General features: G+C 45.9%; 1 protein-coding gene across 1 annotated transcript in view; it reads left to right on the top strand.

Moving 5' to 3' along the window:
* Positions 1–24,453, top strand: part of LOC134934242 (zinc finger protein 208-like) — a 121,277-nt gene that overhangs the window by 10,973 nt on the left and 85,851 nt on the right. The window lies entirely within an intron of this gene.

Genomic DNA, 24,453 nt, shown 5'->3' with positions numbered 1-24,453 from the left:
TGGCTGAGGAGGACCTGGAGTTCTCTCATTCGGTGCTGCAGAGTCATCCGCACTCTCCCGCCCGTTTGGGAGCTTTGGTATAATCCCCATGGTCCTTACGGAGTCCCCAGCATCCACTAGGACGTTAGAGAAAATAAGAATTTACTCACCGGTAATTCTATTTCTCGTAGTCCGTAGTGGATGCTGGGCGCCCATCCCAAGTGCGGATTGTCTGCAATACTTGTACATAGTTATTGTTACACAAATCGGGTTGTTATGGCGAGCCATCTGTTCAGAGGCTCCATTGTTATTATACTGTTAACCGGGGTTCCTATCACGAGTTATATGGTGTGATTGGTGTGGCTGGTATGAGTCTTACCCGGGATTCAAAATCCTTCCTTATTGTGTCAGCTCTTCCGGGCACAGTGTCCTAACTGAGGCTTGGAGGAGGGTCATAGGGGGAGGAGCCAGTGCACACCAGGTAGTCCTAAATCTTTCTTAGAGTGCCCAGTCTCCTGCGGAGCCCGTCTATTCCCCATGGTCCTTACGGAGTCCCCAGCATCCACTACGGACTACGAGAAATAGAATTACCGGTGAGTAAATTCTTATTATCTCCACCATAACCTCAGCTATGCGCGGTAACTATGGAACAACCGCCCCAGCTTTACTGTACATATTTCAGTTGTTTTACCCCTAACAGGTGTGGAAAGAGGATTTTTTCAGCTAAGCTTCCAATAACTAGTAGATAAACAACAGACTTCCAATAAATTGGGAAAGTCCAATCTGTCAATAGCGACAAAGCTGGCTACTAAACCATCAGATTAAAAAAAAAAAAAAGGTACTTTAGCAAACCATAGCAGTAAATGGAGACTACTATCAACTTTAAGTAACACTGGTACAGCAATCACTGGACTTTTAGGTTAAGGACCCGGGAGTCCCTATGCGAATGCACAGAGTGTTGCAGGGGGTGCTGGGAGGCATCTGATTGGATAGAGCTGGGGAAGGGGGCGTGTATTTTATCTCCTAGCATAGCGTAGATGTGCCTTAGTTGCTTTCTGATTGGCTGGTTTTCATCTCGCTTATGTTCCTGGAATATGTTATTATAAACCATTTGACCATATCATTACCAATAGTAATAGTTATACAGAATAATATATATCATTAAGTTTTGATCATTTGGGTCTATGGGCCTAATTCAGACTTGATTGCAGCAGTAAATTTATTAGAAGTTGGGCAAAACCATGTGCACTGCAGGGGGGGGGGGGGGGGCAGATGTAACATGTGCAGAGAGAGTTAGATTTGGGTGGGGTGTGTTCAAACTGAAATCTAAATTGCAGTGTAAAAATAAAGCTGCCAGTATTTACTCTGCACAGAAACAAAATAACCCACCCAAATCTAAATCTCTCTGCACATTTTATATCTGCCCTCCCCCCTGAAGTGCACATGGTTTTGCCCAACTACCAACAAATTTGCTGCTACGATCAGGTCTGAATTACCCCCTATATGTATATACGATTCCATTCCCTGTTATTTTGCATGGTTCTCAATATAATTCAATATTTCTCATTCGTCCTAGAGGATGCTGGGGACTCCAAAAGGACAATGGGGTATAGACGGAATCTGCAGGAGACATGGGCACTTTAAGACTTTAAATGGGTGTGAACTGGCTCCTCCCTCTATGCCCCTCCTCCAGACCTCAGTTAAATTCTGTGCCCAGAGGAGACGGGTTGCACACTAGAGTTTCTCTAAAAAATACTTTTGTTAGGTTTATTATTATTCAGGGGGCACTGCTGGCAACAGGCTCCCTGCTTCGTGGGACTGAGGGGAGAGAAGCAGACCTACTTCTGTGAGTTCAAAGGCTCTGCTTCTTAGGCTACTGGACACCATTAGCTCCAGAGGGTCTGATCACTTGGTATAGCCTAGCTGTTCGTCCCCCTCACAGAGCCTGAAGTAAGAAGCCAGGTGAGTAGCAGAAGCAAGAAGACTTCAGAGGCGGCAGAAGACTTCAGTTCTTCCGTGAGGTAGCGTGCAGCGGTCGCGCTGCGCGCCATTGCTCCCACACACACAAGGCACTACATGGGTGCAGGGCGTAGGGGGGGCGCCCTGGGCAGCAATTAAACCTCAATCAGAGACTCGCATAGGCACTGTATACCGACCCCCGCCAGTATAAATAAAAGCAGGACTGAAGCGCGTCAGGTAGGGGGGCGGGGCTTTCTCCTTCAGCTCTAACCAGCGGCATTTTCTCCACAGCGTGCTGCAGAGACGCTGCTCCTGGCCCCTCACTGCTGTACACAAGTAACAGGGTGCACAAAACAAGGGGGGGCACGGCAATTTGGTGTTGATTACTTTGGTATAAAAGTACTTACTGGTCTGGGGCATTATTTAATTCTTTCAGACCGGTGAGGCGCTGGGTGTGAGCTGGCAAACTCCCTCTCTGTCTCTCTGAAGGGCCTTACTGTGGGTCTGGCCCCTATAGCCCAGTGTTTTTGCGTGTGTCGGTACGCGTGTGTCGACATGTCTGAGGCTGAATGCTCTTCCCAGGAGGAGGCTGGTGTGGGGGCTGAACAGAATGTGGGAGTGACTCCGTTGGCACCGCCGACTGCTGATTGGGTAGATATGTGGAGTGTTTTAAATGCAAGTGTGGCTTTATTGCATAAGAGGTTAGACAAATCTGAGTCTCAGAACCAAGCATGGAGACAATCCATGGGAGATGTTTTGTCACAATCTCAGACCCCCTCAGGGTCTCAGAAACGTTAATTTACCCAGATAGCGGACACAGATACCGACACGGATTCCGACTCCAGTGTCGACTATAATGATGCCAAGTTACATCCTAAGGTGGCTAAGAGTATTCAGTACATGATTGTGGCAATTAAAGATGTGTTACATATCACAGAAGACCCCGCTGTCCCTGATACAAGGGTCTGTATGTTTAAGGGAAGTTTCCTCCCTCTCATGAACTGAACGCTCTTTTTGAAAAAGCTTGGGAGTCTCCTGACGAGACTACTAATTCCCAGGAGAATTGCTATGGCATATCCTTTTCCCTCTCAGGATAGGTTACGGTGGGAATCCTCACCCACGGTGGACAAAGCCCTGGTGCGTTGTCCAAGAAGGTGGCGCTACCGTCTCCGGACACGGCAGCACTTCAAGATCCTGCCGATCGTAAGCGTAAAACTACTTTAAAATCTATTTATGTGACTACGGGTACGCTGTTCAGGCCGGCTGTGGCATCGGCATGGGTGAGTAGCGCTATTGAAAAGTAGAGATGTGCACCGGAAATTTTTCGGGTTTTGTGTTTTGGTTTTGGGTTCGGTTCCGTGGCCGTGTTTTGGGTTCGAACGCGTTTTGGCAAAACCTCACCGAATTTTTTTTGTCGGATTCGGGTGTGTTTTGGATTCGGGTGTTTTTTAAAAAAACAACTAAAAAACAGCTTAAATCATAGAATTTGGGGGTCATTTTGATCACAAAGTATTATTAACCTCAATAAACATAATTTCCACTCATTTTCAGTCTATTCTGAACACCTCACACCTCACAATATTATTTTTAGTCCTAAAATTTGCACCGAGGTCGCTGGATGACTAAGCTCAGCGACCCAAGTGGCCGACACAAACACCTGGCCCATCTAGGAGTGGCACTGCAGTGTCACGCAGGATGGCCCTTCCAAAAAACACTCCCCAAACAGCACATGACGCAAAGAAAAAAAGAGGCGCAATGAGGTAGCTGTGTGAGTAAGCTAAGCGACCCTAGTGGCCGACACAAACACCTGGCACATCTAGGAGTGGTACTGCAGTGTCAGGCCGGATGGCCCTTCCAAAAAATACTCCCCAAACAGCACATGACGCAAAGAAGAAAAAAAAGAGGCGCATTGAGGTAGCTGTGTGACTAAGATAAGTGACCCTAGTGGCCGACACAAACACCTGACCCATCTAGGAGTGGCACTGCAGTGTCACGCAGGATGGCCCTTCCAAAAAACACTCCCCAAACAGCACATGACGCAAAGAAAAATGAAAGAAAAAAGAGGTGCAAGATGGAATTGTCCTTGGGCCCTCCCACCCACCCTTATGTTATATAAACAGGACATGCACACTTTAACAAACCCATCATTTCAGCGACAGGGTCTGCCACACGACTGTGACTGAAATGACTGGTTTGTTTGGGCCCCCACCAAAAAATAAGCAATCAATCTCTCCTTGCACAAACTGGCTCTACAGAGGCAAAATGTCCACCTCCCCCTCTTCCTCCGATTCCTCACCCCTTTCACTGTGTACATCCCCCTCCTCACAGATTATTAATTCGTCCCCACTGGAATCCACCATCTCAGGTCCCTGTGTACTTTAAGGCGGCAATTGCTGGTGAATGTCTCCACGGAGGAATTGATTATAATTCATTTTGATGAACATCATCTTCGTCACATTTTCTGGAAGTTACCTCGTACGCCGACTGCTGACAAGGTGAGCGGCTGCACTAAACACTCTTTCGGAGTGCAGAGGATTAAGTGCTGAATTCTTACCCGAACTTGCGGGAATGTCCAGTTTAGAATACAGGCACCCGGAGGGATAAGATACTGTATAGCTTCAAACCGTAATGCTTACCGCCGGTGAATCGTTGTTAATTTCAGTCCTGGTGGGCAGGTAGATCGGTCTGATACCAGTATGCTGTTTGCAGTGTGACCGATGAAATATTGCACTCTCGGGTCCTGACAGGTGGACAGCGGGAGCTCCGGTCAGCGTCTCGGATGTAACCACCGCTTGCAGTATGACCGCTGGAGATAGCACACTCTCGGGTCCTGGCAGGCGGACAGCGGGTCCTCCGGTTAGCGTCTAAAATAGCACCGCCGCTTGTATTCAGACCGCTGGAGGTTGTACACTCTCAGGTGCTGGCAGGCTGACAAACGGGAGCTCCGGTCAGCGGCTCAGTGCGTGTGGATCCTTCCGTCAGTGTGTGGTCAGACAGACAGGGAGATGACGTCAACGCGTTTCGTCCCGTCACAACTCGGGACTTCCTCAAGACGGGACGAAACGCGTTGACGTCATCTCCCTGTCTGTCTGACCACACACTGACGGAAGGATCCACACGCACTGAGCCGCTGACCGGAGCTCCCGTTTGTCAGCCTGCCAACACCTGAGAGTGTACTACCTCCAGCGGTCTGAATACAAGCGGCGGTGCTATTTTAGACGCTAACCGGAGGACCCGCTGTCCGCCTGCCAGGACCCGAGAGTGTGCTATCTCCAGCGGTCATACTGCAATCGGTGGTTACATCCGAGACGCTGACCGGAGCTCCCGCTGTCCACCTGTCAGGACCCGAGAGTGCAATATTTTATCGGTCACACTGCAAACAGCATACTGGTATCAGACCGATCTACCTGCCCGCCAGGACTGAAATTAACAACGATTCACCGGCGGTAAGCATTACGGTTTGAAGCTATACAGTATCTTATCCCTCCGGGTGCCTGTATTCTAAACTGGACATTCTCGCAAGTTCGGGTAAGAATTCAGCACTTAATCCTCTGCACTGGGACGCCAGTAATAGGAGGATGTGAGAGACTTGTGTGATCTTAACTGGCAGTTTTTACAGTACTGATACTTATTGTGACACAATTGGATGTAGCAGATTGAATAAGTCTGTTTAGTGTCACTTAAACACATTGTTGCCATCAATACAATTACACTGTTGCTGCCTAATCCCTTACAGTGCTAGTGGATTCTATCTGTCTTTTATTCTAGTGTGTGGAATACACAGAATTTTAGTTATCTATGTATGTGTGTCATTTTATTTGAGTAAATTAATTGTTTATAAATCAAGGCAGACTCTCTGTTGTTTATTTTGGTGGTGAGTGAAAGCGGACACCTATTGAGATATATATAATCAATTACCAATGGTTTACATTCAATTTAAGCGCACTATTGTTTTTTCTTTTTCTTTATTCAACTGTGTGAGGATTTAGCCAATCCTTTTATGTGTGCAGCTGAAGTTGAATAATTAAATCTAATCAATTTAATTGAGCCGGGAGTTTGGGGTGTTAATAACACCTCTCCTGTGGTTGCGGTTTAAAGTTCAAAGGGTTGCAGAACCTTGCACAACGTTGAAATCATTCTCCACTGCGCTTGAGTCAGGTGCATTCCCCCTCCTTTGCCTACATCGTAGGCAGATGTATAGGCTTGAATGGCCTTTTGCTGCTCCTCCATCCTCTGAAGCATATAGAGGGTTGAATTCCACCTCGTTACCACCTCATGCTTCAGATGATGGCAGGGCAGGTTCAGGACTGTTTGCTGGTGCTCCAGTCTTCGGCACGCGGTGGCTGAATGCCGAAAGTAACCCGCAATTCTTCGGGCCACCGACAGCATCTCTTGCATGCCCCTGTCGTTTTTTAAATAATTCTGCACCACCAAATTCAAGGTATGTGCAAAACATGGAACGTGCTGGAATTTGCCCACATGTAATGCACGCACAATATTGGTGGCGTTGTCCGATGTCACAAATCCCCAGGAGAGTACAATTGGGGTAAGCCATTCTGCGATGATGTTCCTCAGTTTCCGTAAAAGGTTGCCAGCTGTGTGCCTCTTATGTAAAGCGGTGATACAAAGCGTAGCCTGCCTAGGAACGAGTTGGCGTTTGCGAGATACTGCTACTGGTGCCGTCGCTGCTGTTCTTGCTGCAGGAGGCCATACATCTACCCAGTGGGCTGTCATAGTCATATAGTCCTGAGTCTGCCCTGCTCCACTTGTCCACATGATCGTGGTTAAGTTGACATTGGGTACAACTGCATTTTTTAGGACACTGGTGACTCTTTTTCTGACATCTGTGTACATTTTCGGTATCGCCTGCCTAGAGCAATGGAACCTAGATGGTATTTGGTACCGGGGACACAGTACCTCAATCAATTCTCTAGTTCCCTGTGAATTAACGGTGGATACCAGAAACACGTTTCTCACCACCCAGGCTGCCAAGGCCTGAGTTATCCGCTTTGCAGCAGGATGACTGATGTGATATTTCATCTTCCTCGCAAAGGACTGTTGGACAGTCAATTGCTTACTGGAAGTAGTACAGGTGGTCTTCTGACTTCCCCTCTGGGATGACAATCGACTCCCAGCAGCAACAACAGCAGCGCCAGCAGCAGTAGGCGTTACACTCAAGGATGCATCGGAGGAATCCCAGGCAGGAGAGGACTCGTCAGACTTGACAGTGACATGCCCTGCAGGACTATTGGCTTTCCTGTGTAAGGAGGAAATTGACACTGAGGGAGTTGGTGGTGTGGTTTGCAGGAGCTTGGTTACAAGAGGAAGGGATTTAGTGGTCAGTGGACTGCTTCCGCTGTCACCCAAAGTTTTTGAACTTGTCACTAACTTCTGATGAAAGCGCTCCAGGTGACGTATAAGGGAGGCTGTTCCTAGGTGGTTAACGTCCTTACCACTACTTATTACAGCTTGACAAAGGCAACACACGGCTTGACACCAGTTGTCCGCATTTCTGTTGAAATAATTCCACACCAAAGAGGTGATTTTTTTTGTATTTTGACCAGGCATGTCAATGGCCATATTCATCCCACGGACAACAGGTGTCTCCCCGCGTGCCTGACTTAAACAAGCCACCTCACCATCAGAATCCTCCTTGTCACTTTCCTCCCCAGCGCCAGCAACACCCATATCCTCATCCTGGTGTACTTCAACAGTGACATCTTCAATTTGACTATCAGGAACTGGACTGCGGGTGCTCCTTCCAGCACTTGCAGATGGCTTGCAAATGGTGGAAGGTGCCACCTCTTCCCGTCCAGTGTTGGGAAGGTCAGGCATCGCAACCGACATAATTAGACTCTCCTTGGGGATTTGTGATTTAGAAGAACGCACAGTTCTTTGCTGTGCTTTTGCCATCTTAACTCTTTTAAGTTTTCTAGCAGGAGGATGAGTGCTTCCATCCTCATGTGAAGCTGAACCACTAGCCATAAACATAGGCCAGGCCCTCAGCCAATCCTTGCCACTCTGTGTCGTAAATGGCACATTGGCAAGTTTACGCTTCTCCTCAGACGATTTAGATTTTTGCGTCATTTTACTGAGCTTTATTTTTTGGGATTTTACATGCTCTCTACTATGACATTGGGCATCGGCCTTGGCAGACGACGTTGATGGCATTTCATCGTCTCGGCCATGACTAGTGGCAGCAGCTTCAGCACGAGGTGGAAGTGGATCTTGATCTTTCCCTATTTTACCCTCCACATTTTTGTTCTCCATTTTTTAATGTGTGGAATTATATGCCAGTAATATATCAATAGCAATGGCCTACTGCTATATATACTGCGCACAACTGAAATGCACCACAGGTATGGATGGGATAGTATACTTGACGACACAGAGGTAGGTAGAGTAGTGTCCTACTGTACCGTACTGCTATATATTATATACTGGTGGTCAGCAAACTGTGCAAAACTAAAATGCACCACAGGTATGTTTGGATAGTATACTTGACGACACAGAGGTAGGTAGAGCAGTGGCCTACTGTACAGTACTGCTATATATTATATACTGATGGTCAGCAAACTGTGCAAAACTGAGATGCACCACAGTTATGGATGGATAGTATACTTGACGACACAGAGGTAGGTAGAGCAGTGGCCTACTGTACCATACTGCTAGATATTATATACTGGTGGTCAGCAAACTGTGCAAAACTGAAATGCACCACAGGTATGGATGGATAGTATACTTGACAACACAGAGGTAGGTAGAGCAGTGGCCTACTGTACCGTACTGCTATATATTATATACTGGTGGTCAGCAAACTGTTCAAAACTGAAATGCACCACAGGTATGGAAGGGATAGTATACTTGACGACACAGAGGTAGAGCAGTGGCCTACTGTACTGTACTGCTATATATATATATATATATATACACACACAATGCAGTTTACCCGGCACTCCACCTCGTACACAGCTGGTTCTGGTGCCCTCATAAAACAAATACAAGCAAGCAAGGATGCGGCACTCACGAACACTTGGGAAGAAAATCACAGACACCAATTCTGGTATAATCAACGTTTCAATCCTTTAAGGATTTTCGTCAAGAGCTTGCTCCTGACGAAAATCCTTAAAGGATTGAAACGTTGATTATACCAGAATTGGTGTCTGTGATTTTCTTCCCAAGTGTTCGTGAGTGCCGCATCCTTGCTTGCTTTTATATATATATATATATATATATATATATATATATATATATATATATACACATACACACAGAGAAAAAAAACCACAGCACTCACCACACCAGAAGCGGGGCACAGCTATGCACTTACCACTCACAGGGTGGGGTGCAAGTAACACTGCACTCTCCACCACAGAAGTGGGGTGCACAGCCGTACTTACCACTCACAGAGCGGGGTGCATGTAGCCCATGACCACATCGCTCAAATAAATACAAACAAGAAACCCAGCACTCACCAAAGTAAACTTACTTATCCTCAACACTTCAATAAATAAACGATGGGGGTTTAGTTGGTGGATTGGCCAATGCACGGAAGCCTGCATACCGATTTTCAAGGTACCCCACCTTCATGCAGGTCCTACACTATCACAAAGTCTTAAAACCTGACTACTTCACTGCTGCATCATCTGCCTGCTAGATGTAATGTGTACCTGCCACAGACTTTATGGCTTTTAAAGGCACACTAATCACCTATTGCACTGGCTCAAAGATGATTGCTAAAGAACAGCTTTAGCATTAACCGTGGCCACTAGCTTTCTCATGCACCCCTGTGTGGACTTTATTATCCTGAACCTATCTCAGCTGTTCTTTAGCAATCATCTTTGAGCCAGTGCAATAGGTGATTAGTGTGCCTTTAAAAGCCATAAAGTCTGTGGCAGGTACACATTACATCTAGCAGGCAGATGATGCAGCAGTGAAGTAGTCAGGTTTTAAGACTTTGTGATAGTGTAGGACCTGCATGAAGGTGGGGTACCTTGAAAATCGGTATGCAGGCTTCCGTGCATTGGCCAATCCACCAACTAAACCCCCATCGTTTATTTATTGAAGTGTTGAGGATAAGTAAGTTTACTTTGGTGAGTGCTGGGTTTCTTGTTTGTATTTATTTGAGCGATGTGGTCATGGGCTACATGCACCCCGCTCTATGAGTGGTAAGTACGGCTGTGCACCCCACTTCTGTGGTGGAGAGTGCAGTGTTACTTGCACCCCACCCTGTGAGTGGTAAGTGCATAGCTGTGCCCCGCTTCTGGTGTGGTGAGTGCTGTGGTTTTTTTTTCTCTGTGTGTATATGAAGGGGTTAATCTATGGTTAGCTCTTATTAACCGTGGCCACTAGCTTTCTCATGCACCCCTGTGTGGACTTTATTATCCTGAACCTGTCTCAGCTGTTCTTTAGCAATCATCTTTGAGCCAGTGCAATAGGTGATTAGTGTGCCTTTAAAAGCCATAAAGTCTGTGGCAGGTACACATTACATCTAGCAGGCAGATGATGCAGCAGTGAAGTAGTCAGGTTTTAAGACTTTGTGATAGTGTAGGACCTGCATGAAGGTGGGGTACCTTGAAAATCGGTATGCAGGCTTCCGTGCATTGGCCAATCCACCAACTAAACCCCCATCGTTTATTTATTGAAGTGTTGAGGATAAGTAAGTTTACTTTGGTGAGTGCTGGGTTTCTTGTTTATATATATATATATATATATATATATATATATATATATATATATAGTTATACTGGTGGTCAGCAAAATTCTGCACTGTCCTCCTGTATATACTACAATGCAGCACAGATATGGAGCGTTTTTCAGGCAGAGAACGTATAATACTTGTGGTCACTGGTCAGCAAAACTCTGCACTGTCCTTCTACTATATAATACTGCTGGTCCCCAGTCCCCACAATAAAGCAATTAGCACACTGAGCACAGATATTTGCAGCACACTGAGCACAGAAACTGAGAGGACGCCAGCCACGTCCTCTCACGATCATCTCCAATGCACGAGTGAAAAATGGCGGTGACGCGCGGCTCCTTATATAGAATACGAACCTCTCGAGAATCCGACCACGGGATGATGGCATTCGGGCGCGCTCGGGTTAACCGAGCAAGGCGGGAGGATCCGAGTCTGCTCGGAACCGTGTAAAAAAAGGTGAAGTTCGGGGGGGTTCAGATCCCGATGAACCGAACCCGCTCATCACTAATAGCTATATATGTAAACAGTAGATATAACAAAACACAGTAGATACTGTACCACACAACCCTGAATGCATGCACTCTTTCTTAACTAACACTGTCCCTTGAGAGGTAGAATACTTAAGTGTCCTGTAAAATGCACAGCGCTGGCGAGTAGGCGGTTTTACAGAGGAGGATTTGCCCCAGCAGTCACAGGAACAGCACAACTCCGTGTGATGGCGGCTGACAGGGAGTGAGGGAGAGATATGCAGCTCCAGGGCGGGAAAATTTACCCAAATGGCGCCCTGGGGCTGGGAGAGGGGCTACTGGTTAGGCTTTATCCCCCTGCTGGCTTCCTCACCGGGCACTGCAGGTTTTTTTAAGAGAAAAAGAACCCACCTGTGCCCCGGTGACTAGTGGAGTGGCTGCCCTTTACAGTGTCCACGCTAGCGCGCGCGGCCCGCCTCCAACGGCCGCACCGGATCACGATAATAGCGGGTCAAAGAGACCCCTTACCTCACCATGTACCTGCAGCCATGCAATCCCGGAGGGCAACGGCGAGTGTGTGTGACTGACAAGGAAAGACACCGGAGCCTCCGCTGTAGTTACCCAGCAACCAGGGCGCTAGAGTATACAGCCCCACTGGGGTAGTGATGGAGCTGCAGCAAAGGATGTCTATTTGACATTCATGACAGCTGCAGCCCTTGAAGTCTTCAAATCTCTTCTTTCTTTTGAAATTAAGCTATAATATAGGCCGCAGGAGCAGCCCCCTGTTGAATGCCTGCTTACTGCATGGCACCAACTTACAAACTGAGCTCCTGTGCATGAAGGCGGGGTTATAGAGGAGGCGGCGCAGTGCATCTTGGGAACAGTCAAAGCTTTGAGCCTGTTGGTGCCTCGGATCAAGATCCTACTCTACACCCCGATGTTAATCCTTGTGGAGCCCAGTGTACCCGGCAGCAGAAATATTCCTTTTGCACTTTAGGGATTTAACACTGACCAGGTGTTACCCCCTGTAAAGGTGCTATGCATAGATACGGATATAGAAAATGCCCAAAGTGCACCTGCCAGTGATGATAAAAGGGTAACCAGTGAAATTGGTAGCTGCAGAAACCGCTTATCCGCTAATTTTAGGCTGTGACTTTTTGCTACCGCAGGAGGTGATTAGCTGGCATGGCATCGGAGGGCAGACAAAGACTTAGGGATCCCAGGAACCAAGGTCTACAGCCAAAGTTCTGTGACTGTAAAATCCTCCTTGGCCAGGGAGCAGCAGGAGCACAATGAGACCAAGGCACATTGGTGTCCCACTGGTGAAAGAGTGTATTTACAGGACCAACAGAATGATGGAAATATGATAAATGCATTTAAAAGTGTTGTAGCAGTGAATAGTAAAGTAATTACTTCTTTACCACCAGAGTGGATATCATACTTTGTACCGAAAAATTATTTATTGTTGTTATGCACACCAGTGCCTGCAGGAATGTACTGGTGTCTGAACTGTTATGCACACCAGTGCCTGCAGGAATGGACTGGTATCTGAACAGATAGGGATGCAAAACAAATGAACTCACAGACAGACTGGGGAATATGACATTACGTACACAGAAGGTGATAGGGTAACGAAATAAACACAAAGTGAACAGAGAAGCCCAGAGACTAAGAAACTGGGTGTCTCCCTAGTATTAGGAATGCTCAGATGGAAAAAGCAAGATGTTGTGTTTTAATACGGAGAGAACCCGAAATGCTGTTGCTAAGGGCAACAGCAAAACCCCAAAGGGTAACCAACGGGTGTGGCAGTAAACTCCTTGGTCAGAGATGGAATGATAGACACAAGGAGAGTCTCCACAATCCTAATCCTCACTTGCAGTGCACAGGTTCAGCTTACTGCCACTAAACTGAATACCTGAACACCTTGCACAGTGAGAAAGGATTTAGGCAGGCAAGTCTGAGAATACAGCCGCAAACTTGCTAAGTTCACAGAGTAGCAAAAGAACCCCAGCAAGTTAAACGACTGACTCCAGTCTTACTGCTAGGTCTGGATTGGCAGAGTGTAGTACCAAATCCCCAGGCCTATTTGCAGTAAGCAACAACAAATACAAAGCTACACAGTACTGGCTAACTTTCAGGAACTAACAAAGATTCAGCAGCATCTGCTTAACCTTAGAAGAGGGTTTATAAAGCAGGTGCTGTCCACGCCCCACTCAGACCTCACAGACTGTGAGAACAAAAACCAGCACCGGATCCCCTGCCGTGCAGAACCTGTAACCACTGCACAGCAGAAGACCCGAACCGGAGTATCAGCTGCGCTCAGGTTACTCCGCTAGCACTTGTCTCCCGGTTGCCATGACGACGTGGCAGCACAGGGCAGGAGACCCTAACAATTGTACCGTATTGCTTATTTGCAGGTTCAAAAGGTAGACCAGTTGTTGGTTCCCTGGAAACATGAGCAGATGGTAATGAAGGCGGCTCACACTCATTTGAGGGGTGGGCATTTGCGGAGGAGAAAACTCTCCAGCATATACATATATATATATAGTTAAGGTTATTTTGGCAAAGTATTCATCTTTTTCATGTTAGGGGTGGATTAAATTACTACTTTAGTTTACCGTCCATAGACAGACAGCCTGGTTGAATGCTTTAACTGAACCCTAAAGCAAATGATAAAAAGGGTAGTGTCTTAGGAGGAGCGTTATTGGGACCTACTCCTACCCTATGATGTTTGCAGTTTGAGAGGTACCCCAAGCCTCTACCGGGTTTAGCTCCTTCAGACTTCTCTATTGCAGACAACCTAGGGGGATTTTAGATCTGTTAAAATAAGGGTGGGAGCAGCAGTCACCCCAAGAGCCTAGCATTGTTTGTGGTTGTGGCCCAACTATATGACCATTTAAGCCTAATTGACCCACTCTGAACAACATATGAACATGGCTCAACAGCTTCAAATACTTAGTTATGACATTACTGCTGGTAACCAGTCCTTTAAACCGGGAGATAAGATACTGGTTCTCACATCCACTACTGAAAGTGAATTGTATGCCCAGTGGCGAGGCCATTATGAGGTCATAGAGATGGGACTTGTTAACTATAAAGTTCGTCATGAGGGTAGAAGTCCAAATCTACCATGTGAATTTAATAAAACCCTGGGAAATAAATACCAGTCAGCCCTCTTTAGTGGCCATGAGAACCCCAGATTGTCAGGTTCCTATGGAAGTCACCTTGAATCCCAGCCAGAAACAAGAAGTGCTAGACTTAGTAGCACAGTACCAGGATGTGTTCTTGGCCATCCCGGGAAAAATCCAAATCATACAACATGATGATATTATTCCACCCTGGGAGGTAATAAAACAAAGGCCATTTTGCATACCTGAAGCTAAACGGGAAGCAGTAAAATGGAAAGTGAAGGAGATCCTGCATCTAGGGGTCATAGAGGAGTCAAACATGAATGGAATAATCCTATTATTTTAGTACATATGCCTTCAGGAGCCTTAAGATTCTATAATGATTTCCGAAAATGAAATAAAGTTTTTCAGTTTGACTCCTACCCCATGCTCGAGTGATGAGTTAGTAGAAAATTTAGAAAAAGTCAGTATCTCACTACTCTTGACTTAACAAAAAGGTACTGGCAAATTCCATTGACTAAAGCTGCCAAAAAAAAGGCAGTACTTCCTGCTCCGGGCTCCTTTACGGTAAAGGACCCCGGCAGATAGGAAAATTGAGACCATTCTGAAATCTATCTACACTGCTGCAGGTGTTGCTCAAAGACCAGTCATTGCAGATTGCTGGATGATACATGCAATTCATTCCTAGGCTACTCAAATTCAGGAAGGTCTCTCGGGTGATAAGACCCTAGTTACTACTGTCACTTTCCTAAAACACATTCAGGACACGGCAAGAGATTGGCAATATTAATGCTAGGACCACAGCTATGGCTGTGTCTGCGTGCAGAGCCATATGGTTGCGTCAGTGGATTGCTGATGCTGACTCCAAACGTAATGTGGAATCTCTTCCCTTCACAGGTGAATGGCTTTTTGGAGGTGAATTGGATGCATGGATTTCCAAACCTACTGCTGGGAAATCCATGTTTCTCAATTCAGGGGCTCCGCCTGCTTGACGTACCTACCTGGGACCGTCTAATCAATCCTTTTGGTCCTCCAGATTTTGATCTAGGTGCAGGGGGCCCTCCAACATAGCTAGAGGCTCCAGTGGTAAACCTAGAAACCAGCCGTTGCTGGACCTCAGGACCAAGGCAGCAGTTCTGCGTTTGCATGACGGTGCCCACCCACCCTGAGGGGATCTCATGGTTGGAGCTCAGTTACGTCACTACAGCCATATCTGGGACGGTTCCTGCCAAGATGCTTGGGTAAGGGACCTTATCTCAGGGTTACAAGCTGGAGTTCGACGGTGCTGATCCCCAACGATTTTTCAAATCAGGCTTACCAGCTTTGGAAAATGTGTGGTACGCTACTACTGGCCATAAGCAAGTTGGTCCAGCCCCAGGTCATTGTTCCAGTACCTCTACAACAACAAGGACAGGGTTACTACTCCAGTCTGTTCGTATTACCTAAAGCAGACGGGTCTATGAGACCCATTCTGAATCTGAAGTCCTTGAATCCTTACCTGAAGGTTTTAAAATTCAAGATGGAATCTTTCAGTGAATGCAGGCCTGGAACAACAGGAATTCCTAGTGTTCCTGGATATCAAGGACGCTTACCTCCATATCCCAATTTGGCTTCATCAGGTCTATCTGCGGTTCGCCCTACTGAACGATCACTACCAGTTTCAGGTGTTACCCTTTGGCCTGTCTACAGCTCTGAGGGTGTTCACGAAGGTGATGGCGGAAATGAGGTTTCAGCTCAGGGTCCAGTGGGTCAGCGTGATTCCATACCTGGACGAGCTCCAGGGAGCTTCTATTGTTCCATATAGATTGCACTCCAATTTCTGTCTCACCACGGGTGGATTCTAAATCTGCAGATGTCCCACCTGGAACTGTTTCAGTGGCTCCTGTTTCTGGATACTGTAGCACAGTGTTCCTCCCAGAGGAAAAAGTGAGAACACTTCAAGAAATGGTTCGCATGGTGCTCCTACCTGCTCGAGTATCCATTCATCTTTGCATAAAATTGTTGGGAAAGATGGTGGCCTCGTACGAGGCAATACAGTTCGGAAGGTTTCATGCCAGATCCACTTGGATATCCTGAACAAGTGGTCCGGTTCCCATCTTCAGATGCACCGGGTGATTCAGTCGTCACCCCCAGGCCAGGATTTCACTCGTGTGGTGGCTACAGTCTTCCAATCAGCAGGAAGGTTGATGCTTTGGGATTCAGGATTGGATCCTCCTCACGATGGATGTGAGTCTGAGAGGATGGGGAGCTGTCGCCCAGGGGGTGCAGTTCCAGGGCAGGTGGTTTGCCCAAGAGGCCCTCCTTCCAATCAACATCCTGGAACTTTGGGCCATCTACAATGCTCTGATTCAGGCCTCCCCTCTACTCTAGGATTGGGCAATCCAGGTTCAGTCGGACTCCACGGCTGTGGCGTACATCAATTGACAAGGAAGGACAAAGAGCAGAGCCTGCATGCGAGAAGTGTCAAGAATACTCTACTGAGCAGAAAGAAATGCAAGAGCATTGTCCGAAATCTTATTCCGGGAGTGGACAACTGGGAAGCAGACCTCCTCAGTCACCATGATTTCCTCCCAGGGGAGTGGGGACTACACCCTCAAGTGTTTCAACAGATCATCGACAGGTGGGGCTGCCCACAGATCGACATGATGGCCTCTCACCTCAACAAGAAGCTTCGCTGCTATTGCTTGCGAAACAGAGATCCTCAGGCGAGCGCAGTGGATACGCTAACAGCGCCTTGGTCTACCTATTTCCTGTGATTCAGTTGATCTCCAGGGTAATCAAGAGGATCAGGCATCAAGCAGTGCAGGCAATCTTGATTGCCCCAGATTGGCCCCGAAGAGCGTGGTACACAGCTCTTCTGGACATGTCCATAGAAGACCCTTCGCCTCTGCCACTAAGAAGAGATCTTCAGCAAGGACCATTCGTCTACCCGGATTTACAGCGGCTTCATTTGACAGCATGGAAGTTGAGCGGAACATCCTAGCTCACAAAGGGCTTTCCAAAAAGGTAATTGCCACTATGGTACAAGCCGGAAAACCTGTGATGTCAAAACACTATCATCATATCTGGCAGAGATATGTCTCTTGGTGCGAGGAACGCACATATCCATCTGTGAAATTCCACTTGGGGAGATTTCTTTGTTTCCTGCAGACTGGAGTGGATAAAGGTTTACGTCTTGGATCCATTAAGATCCAGATTTCTGCTCTTTCCGTCTCCTTCCAGAAGAAGTTGGCTTTCCTGCCAGAAGTTCAGACCTTCTTGCAAGGGGTGCTTCACATACAACCTCCGTTTGTGCCACCTACGGCACCTTAGGATTTGGATGTGGTGTTACACTTTCTACAGTCCTCCTGGTTTGAATCTCTGATGACGGTAGAAGACAAGTACCTCACATGGAAGACGGTGATGTTACTGGCCCTGGCTTCTGCTAGATGTGTCTCAGAATTAGTGTCCTTATCATGTAAAAGTCCCTACTTGGTCTTTTACGAGGACAGAGCGGAGCTCAGGACAACTTTTCCTGCTGAAGGTGGTCTCCGCGTTTCCCTTGAATTGTGATTCCGTCCAGTTCTGGCACTTCTGCCCCTCTGGAGGCATTGGATGCAGTACGAGCCTTGAAAGAAAATCTGTCAAGAGGACGGCTCGGATCAGAAAGAGATTCCTTGTCCGTGCTGTATGATGCACAGAAAAAGGCTTGCCCTGCTTCAAAGCAGTCCATTGCTCGTTGGATTCAGCTTACTATCCAACAGGCCTATGTATCGGCAGCCTTACCTGTTCCACAGTGTCTGAAGGCCTACTCTACAAGTTCAGTTGGCTCTTCCTGGCCAGCTGCCTGTGGAATCTCAGCCCTACAACTATGACAAGCTGCTACCTGGTTGGGGAAGAACACCTTTGTGAAGTTCTACAAATTTGATACCCTGGCCAAAGAGGATACCTAGTTTGGGCAGGCAGTGCTGCAAATGTCTCCACACGTTTCCGCCCATTCTGGAAGCTTTGGGCCATCCCCATTGTACTAATCTGTCCCCAGTATTACTTATGGATGCTAGAGAAAATAGGACTTTAAATACCTGACGGTAAATCCTTTTCTCGTAGCCCATAAGGGATAATGGCACATAACTCTGTGCGGTGACTTTCTGCAGGTTCTCTGTTAGGTGTTACCTGTTCAGCTGTTGCTGTTAATGTTGCCAGCCATTGCTGGCCAGGTTATGTTTTGGTGTTCTGGTGTGTAAATCTCACCACACTTATTGTTATGTTCCGTCTCTCAAGTATGTCATTCTCCTTCGGCACTGTTTTACCTATAATTGACCTGTAGGAGGGGGCATAGAGGGGAGGAGCCAGCACACCCAGTTGAAGAAACTTAAAATGCACTGGCTTCTTTGAACCTGTCTTTACCCCATAGTACTACTCTGTCCCTAATATCCCTTATGGACTACCAGAAAAGGATTTACTGGTAGGTATTTAAAATCCTTTTTTTTTTTTTTTTTTTTTTTTAGCTCTGAATGAAATTGCTGCCCAGAGAACGCAAGTACTCAACTGTGGAACAGGATTGCTTGTTAATTAAATGGGCAGTAGTGTCAATGAAATATTATTTGTTGGGTGAGAATTTCGGCTAGTCACAGACCATGCACCCTTACAATGGATGCACATGTACAAAGAAGTAAATGCTCATGTGACCCACTGGTTTTTGGCCTTGCCGCTTTTCAAATTTAAATGGCTGTATCATCCAGGGAAACACCTAATTGCAGATACTCTGTCCAGATGGTTTGTGGGTCCCTATCTTCCTCACAACCCTGTGGTGAAGCTGTGGGCGAAGAAGCAAAAGGGGGAGAAGGGGACTTCTGGAGAATGGTGGAGGGGTGTGTTCCCAGGCGAAGGACACAAATAGATGTAGGGGCAGCAGGTAGCTGGTCTGAAAATTCTTAGCTTCACCAAGGTGGTTAAAGCTAAGGTGGGAGGAGTGTCGCAGGGACTGCAGGATTTCACCTGTGTAAATGAAGAGCCGCAGGTGAACATGGATCCAGTCCAGGTTTTCTTTAATGGCAGAGATGAACTGCAGCTAAGCTCAATAGTAGCACCTCGTTAGCTAGCTTTAAAAATGCCTTCTTTGCATAAAATACACCTTATGCTGGACCAGCTGGCCAGACAATAGGCTGGGGGAGTGGGGATACACTAGGGGGTGTCGTACGGTATGCCGGCGCTCGGGCTCCCGACGCCCAGCATACCGGCGCCGGGAGCTCGATGCCCGGCATACCGACAGCGCAGCGAGCGCAAAGGAGCCCCTCGCGGGCTTGCTGTGGTCGCCACGCTGCGGGCACAGTGGCACGCTACACTATTTTATTCTCCCTCCAGGGGGGTCGTGGACCCCCACAAGGGAGAATAGTTGTTGGTATACCGGGTGTCGGGATTCCGGCGCCGGTATACTGTGCGCCGGGATCCTGACATTCGGTATACAGAAGACCACCCACACTAGGACCCATTGGAGTCTGTACCATCTTTGATTATCAGAACATGGAATGCTATACTGTGACCTGTAACCTGCTGTGAACTGCTGCTACAACATGCGAGTGACCTAACCTGTGGAAAAGAATAATCCTGGGGTCAAATGTCATAGAGTGAGATTTGGTAAGGTTTTTCAGGTTTTTTTTAAAGTGGCAATCATTTACACTGCAAAACCAGGTTGATCTTGCTGTGTAAATGATTGGCACTTTAAAAAAAAACCTGCAAAACCTTAACAAATCTCCCACTTTTTGAAACTCTCACTCTATTACATTTGGCCCCTGCCAAGGGCATAGCTACCATATGTGCAGGGAGTGCTGCTGCTATGTGGCCCTGAGCTGAAAGGGCCCCACATTCTCTGTCCAAGCTACATGTGTTAAATAAATGTTACTCCTTACAAAATTTTACCTTGGCTCCTATAACATATCGAGGTACGGCCTTGGACCTGCTTATTGTAATTTGGCATAAAATTAACTGGAGGACATTATAATGTTACATAATATGAACTGAGGCACTGTAATGTGGCACAATATGAAGTGTTGGCACTATAGTGTGGCATAATATGAAGTGAAGGAACTATAGTGTGGCATAGTATGAACTAGAGACACTGTACTGTATGCCATGATGTGAATTGGGGATACTGTTTTGCATAATGTGTACTGGCAGCCCAACAGTGTGACATAATGTGAACTAGGGCACTACTATGGGGCATAACATCAACTTAGGCATTAATATGAATTAGAGCACTACTATGGGTCATAAAATGAACAACTGGTGCAAAGAGGTGTCTCTCTAGAAGCATTGGGACAGGAGCCCCTTCAAAATGTTGCTATGGGGCCTACAAAGTTCTAGCTACGCCCCTGGTGTTTGAATAGAACATCGGTGTATGTGATCTTTTTCACATAATTATATAGGATGATATGAATGAACAGATATCTGATCTTTCCCTGCTTAGGAATCCGTGTAGTCAGTTCATTAATCAAGGACAGGTATTGAGTAGTGTCTCTGTATAGTCTATTATACAGTTCTGATAGGGTTGAAATAAATTCATGTTAGATCATTTTACAATATGACCCTGGAAAACCATTGAGACCCGGGGATTTGCGATGGTGAGGGCTAGCTTGGACCTCAGTCAATTCCAATTCAATCTCAGCCAAGAATGTCTTTTTGGGCTTAATAAACTGTCGTTTGGGCAGAGTCGCTTTATGCAACAATCGAACATGCAAAGATTAATAAGAAGGGCCAACATTATAAAAATCCAAGTACAAATATTGAAACTGGGATAGAATGTCAGAGGAATGAAAGTGGATGATTCCCGTACTCACATCCTTAATTGCTGTGATAAACAAGTACTTCTTCCAAGGCTTAAACATAGTTAATACCCCTTTTGCACAAAGCTTCTGCCCCGTGTTATTGCTGAGGCAACTTGGTTCCTGGCTTGGTGTGAAATGGGCTCTCTGGGTTGTGTGTCACAAGACTTAGACCCTGGTCACTACCTAGGACCAACCAAGGTTGGCTGCCATGTGGATGGTGCAGCCCGGGTTATCCAATATGGCTAGCGTTAAAAGGACTACAGAGATGAATCAGCTGTGATTGGAGATGACACCATATCCAAGCACCAGCAGATCAGGCAGACTGCATACAGGTACACTATGAAAAGGGACAACCGAGCAATAAGCCAGGTCCATCCTGCAGTGTGATAAAGGATAAACTTGCTGGCACTGTGACAGCCAAAAGCAGGGTATCTTGAATAATGCCACATGGATCGGTTTAGGGCAGCTTGCTTGGCATGATCAATGGGAAAGTTCAATGGTTAAAGGTCTGCTTAAGCAAGGGTTTCTTTGGCTCATCACGTGCTATTTTCCATCAATCCGGGCGTGAGTTATATATGCACAAGTATGGTATTCTTTTAGGATCCATGCTACAGTCATGTCCAAACCACTTTAAACCCTGTCTTTTAAAATAGGATCCAGTTGTGGATTGGTCTTGATATAGGGGGGTAATTGAGACCTGATTGCTGCTTTGCGAATTCACGCAGCGGACGATTATCAAGCTTCTGTGCATGCGTATGCATCGCAGTGCAGATGAGCGACAGAGATCAGCGATGATTCTGTGCAAAAATTTCATTCGCACAGCATATGCAATGTGATTGACAGGAAGACGCCGTGGGTGTAAAATGGCCATTTACTGGGTGTGTCTGGAGAGATGCAGGTGTTATCTGGGAGTGTGTGTGACGTCAGCTCGGGCCCCGATCAACCTGATTTCTTCGCACCGGAGGAGTAAGCCCTGGGCTACACACAGACTGGAAAAATACACTCAGTGGTGAGTGTGATGCGAACACTTTTTCAGCTGTCCACTGTGGGGAATTTTCGCATAGCGTACACATGCATTTGCACACTTTAATGTGGGGAATTTTCACTCCCCTGGGAGGCGAGTATCTAATCGCAGGACAGTATAATTTGTAGCACAGCGATCAGGTTTGAATTACCCCCATCGTTTTCAGATGTTTTCTTATATTTCTCCAGTGATCTGCTGGTTTTCCTTGTAGGATGTTCATAAGCATCTCATTTGGAAATGTTCAAGCCTCGTTAGTTTACTTTTAAGGATTGTCCATGATTCTGACCCAAAAAGTAATACTGGTCTAACTTATGACTTGAATATCTTCATTTTTTATACCGCTGGTAATATTCTTTTGGTTCCTCAGGCCTTTTTTTTTCCAGAAATGCAAAGGCATCTGTAGCACAAACTATACAACTCATGATTTCGCTTGTAAAAGATATCTTTCACCATTGATAGTTGAACCCAGGTATTTAAAGGTATCCACTTGTTAAATGTTGTTTCCATCTAAGTTTAACTGCAGTTGTGGTTCCAGTAAAGCTGTATTTGTTTTTCACATTTATTTGTAAGCCAAGCCTTGCTGCTTTTGTGCAGAGCTTATTTAGGATGTCTTGGGCACCCTACATGTTTTTGACTAGAAAAACAATATAATTGACGTAGACTAGATCTGTGATGGCTGTATGTTTTCCAGTGACGGTGCTTATTTCATATAGAAATTTTTGTTCTGAGTATACAGGCCATAGCTATGTTGAAGAGCATGGACAATACTGTATAACCTTGCTTGATGCCAGTTGAGATTGTGAATGGTATAGACATTTGACCTGCATATTTAACTTTGTTACATTGTTGTAAATGGCTTGAAGCACCTCCAGGGTTTTATGTGACATATTTTACACCTTAAAGGTACACCAAACCGATTATCATCCCACACTATCAAAAGCATAACAAAAACTAGAAACAGTTCCTCCTTTGATTGTATTCAAGTATTTGCCTAAAAACATGGTCTACGCATCCTACTGGGTCTAGATCAAGTTTGTTGAGCTCTGTAGTTGATTTCTCATGTTTTTAGTCGTCTTGAATAAATAATTAATGAAGGTTGGACCTGTGTTTTGGTATCAAGCAGCTTATCTGCTTTGTTGCCCTATCTGTTAAAAGTGTTTAGTGTGAGCCAGACATTGTGTTTGAGACATTAGAAAGGTCTCCAATTTTTATTACGGAAATATGTATCCAATGTAGAGGATGAGGGACTATTGACATAAAGACGAAAACTTTTAGAGGTGGTGTCACGGAGTATGCAGTAACGATCAGAAGAATTTTGCTTCAATTTAGAGACCTAACTGATGGTTTGAGCATGCATCACTTCTATTGATGTCTTCTAGAGAAGAAATGGATTGTCCCAGTGTTTGAGATTGTTGTCAAGATTGGAATATGATATAAATCACTTAAAATCCTCCAATTTAGATAAAACTTATGGGACTTGCCTAATAGTGGCCAGGTGGTTGTGTACAGCAATTATATAGACTCAGGGTTATCGGAGTGTGGACAGAAATGAAAAATATCAGAAGTGTAGTTGTTTAACTGGAGGGCAGAGAGTTGGCCGACAGAAAGTAATGTATGTGGGAGAGGGAATCGTGTACTCTGTAATTGTAGGAATAAGACCTATTTGAGGATATGTTAGGGATCACTGAGACAAGTTCTTGAATGTTCTGCCAACAAGTTTTTTCAGGTGGCAGGGTGAGATTTATCCATACTGGGGTCACGAATGGTATTAAAATCACCCCCAATAATTAGCTGATATAGGGTAGTAAATGCCTAGCCAACAGATGTAGTGCTGGGTGCACACTGACTAGGGAATATGAGCCACTTTCAATCTTTATGTTCACAGTCCTAAATCTCCAACCAGTGTCATAAACTGAACCTAAGATAGTATAACATAAGATATAATAGAAGAGTATGGCCTCCCCATGTGATCTGGAACTGTAGGATGCCAAAAGGCCGTCCCCTAACCATAAATCCCGATGGGTGGAGACTCATTATTTTTTCTTTTAGTATAAATTTCATTAACTTTTCTGATCTACCCTATTTCCTAGCACCAATCTCTTGTATAGATATTTCCTATTTATCCTTTATAAGATGGTGTCTCAGGTGACAATGAATCCTGATTCCTGCACACATCACACTGAGCTGAGAGACTGTGACATGGTCACATTACCCCCATTCCCATGGTGTATGCAAAGAATGGTGACATCCTGGTGCATCAGCTGACAGTAGGTGTGCAGGATTGGTAGCATGTGTTACCCATCTATGGTCAGTGCAGGGGGTGAGTAATGTATGATCTGCACATTCTGAGGTCAGAGGATGAGGATTATACAATTTTCAAAGAAACCTTAAT

This window comes from Pseudophryne corroboree, chromosome 6 (assembly GCF_028390025.1).
Source record: "Pseudophryne corroboree isolate aPseCor3 chromosome 6, aPseCor3.hap2, whole genome shotgun sequence".
Taxonomy (NCBI): Eukaryota; Metazoa; Chordata; class Amphibia; order Anura; family Myobatrachidae; genus Pseudophryne; species Pseudophryne corroboree.
The sequence above is the reverse complement of the archived record's forward strand: the minus strand, read 5'-3'. Positions and strand labels throughout refer to the sequence as shown.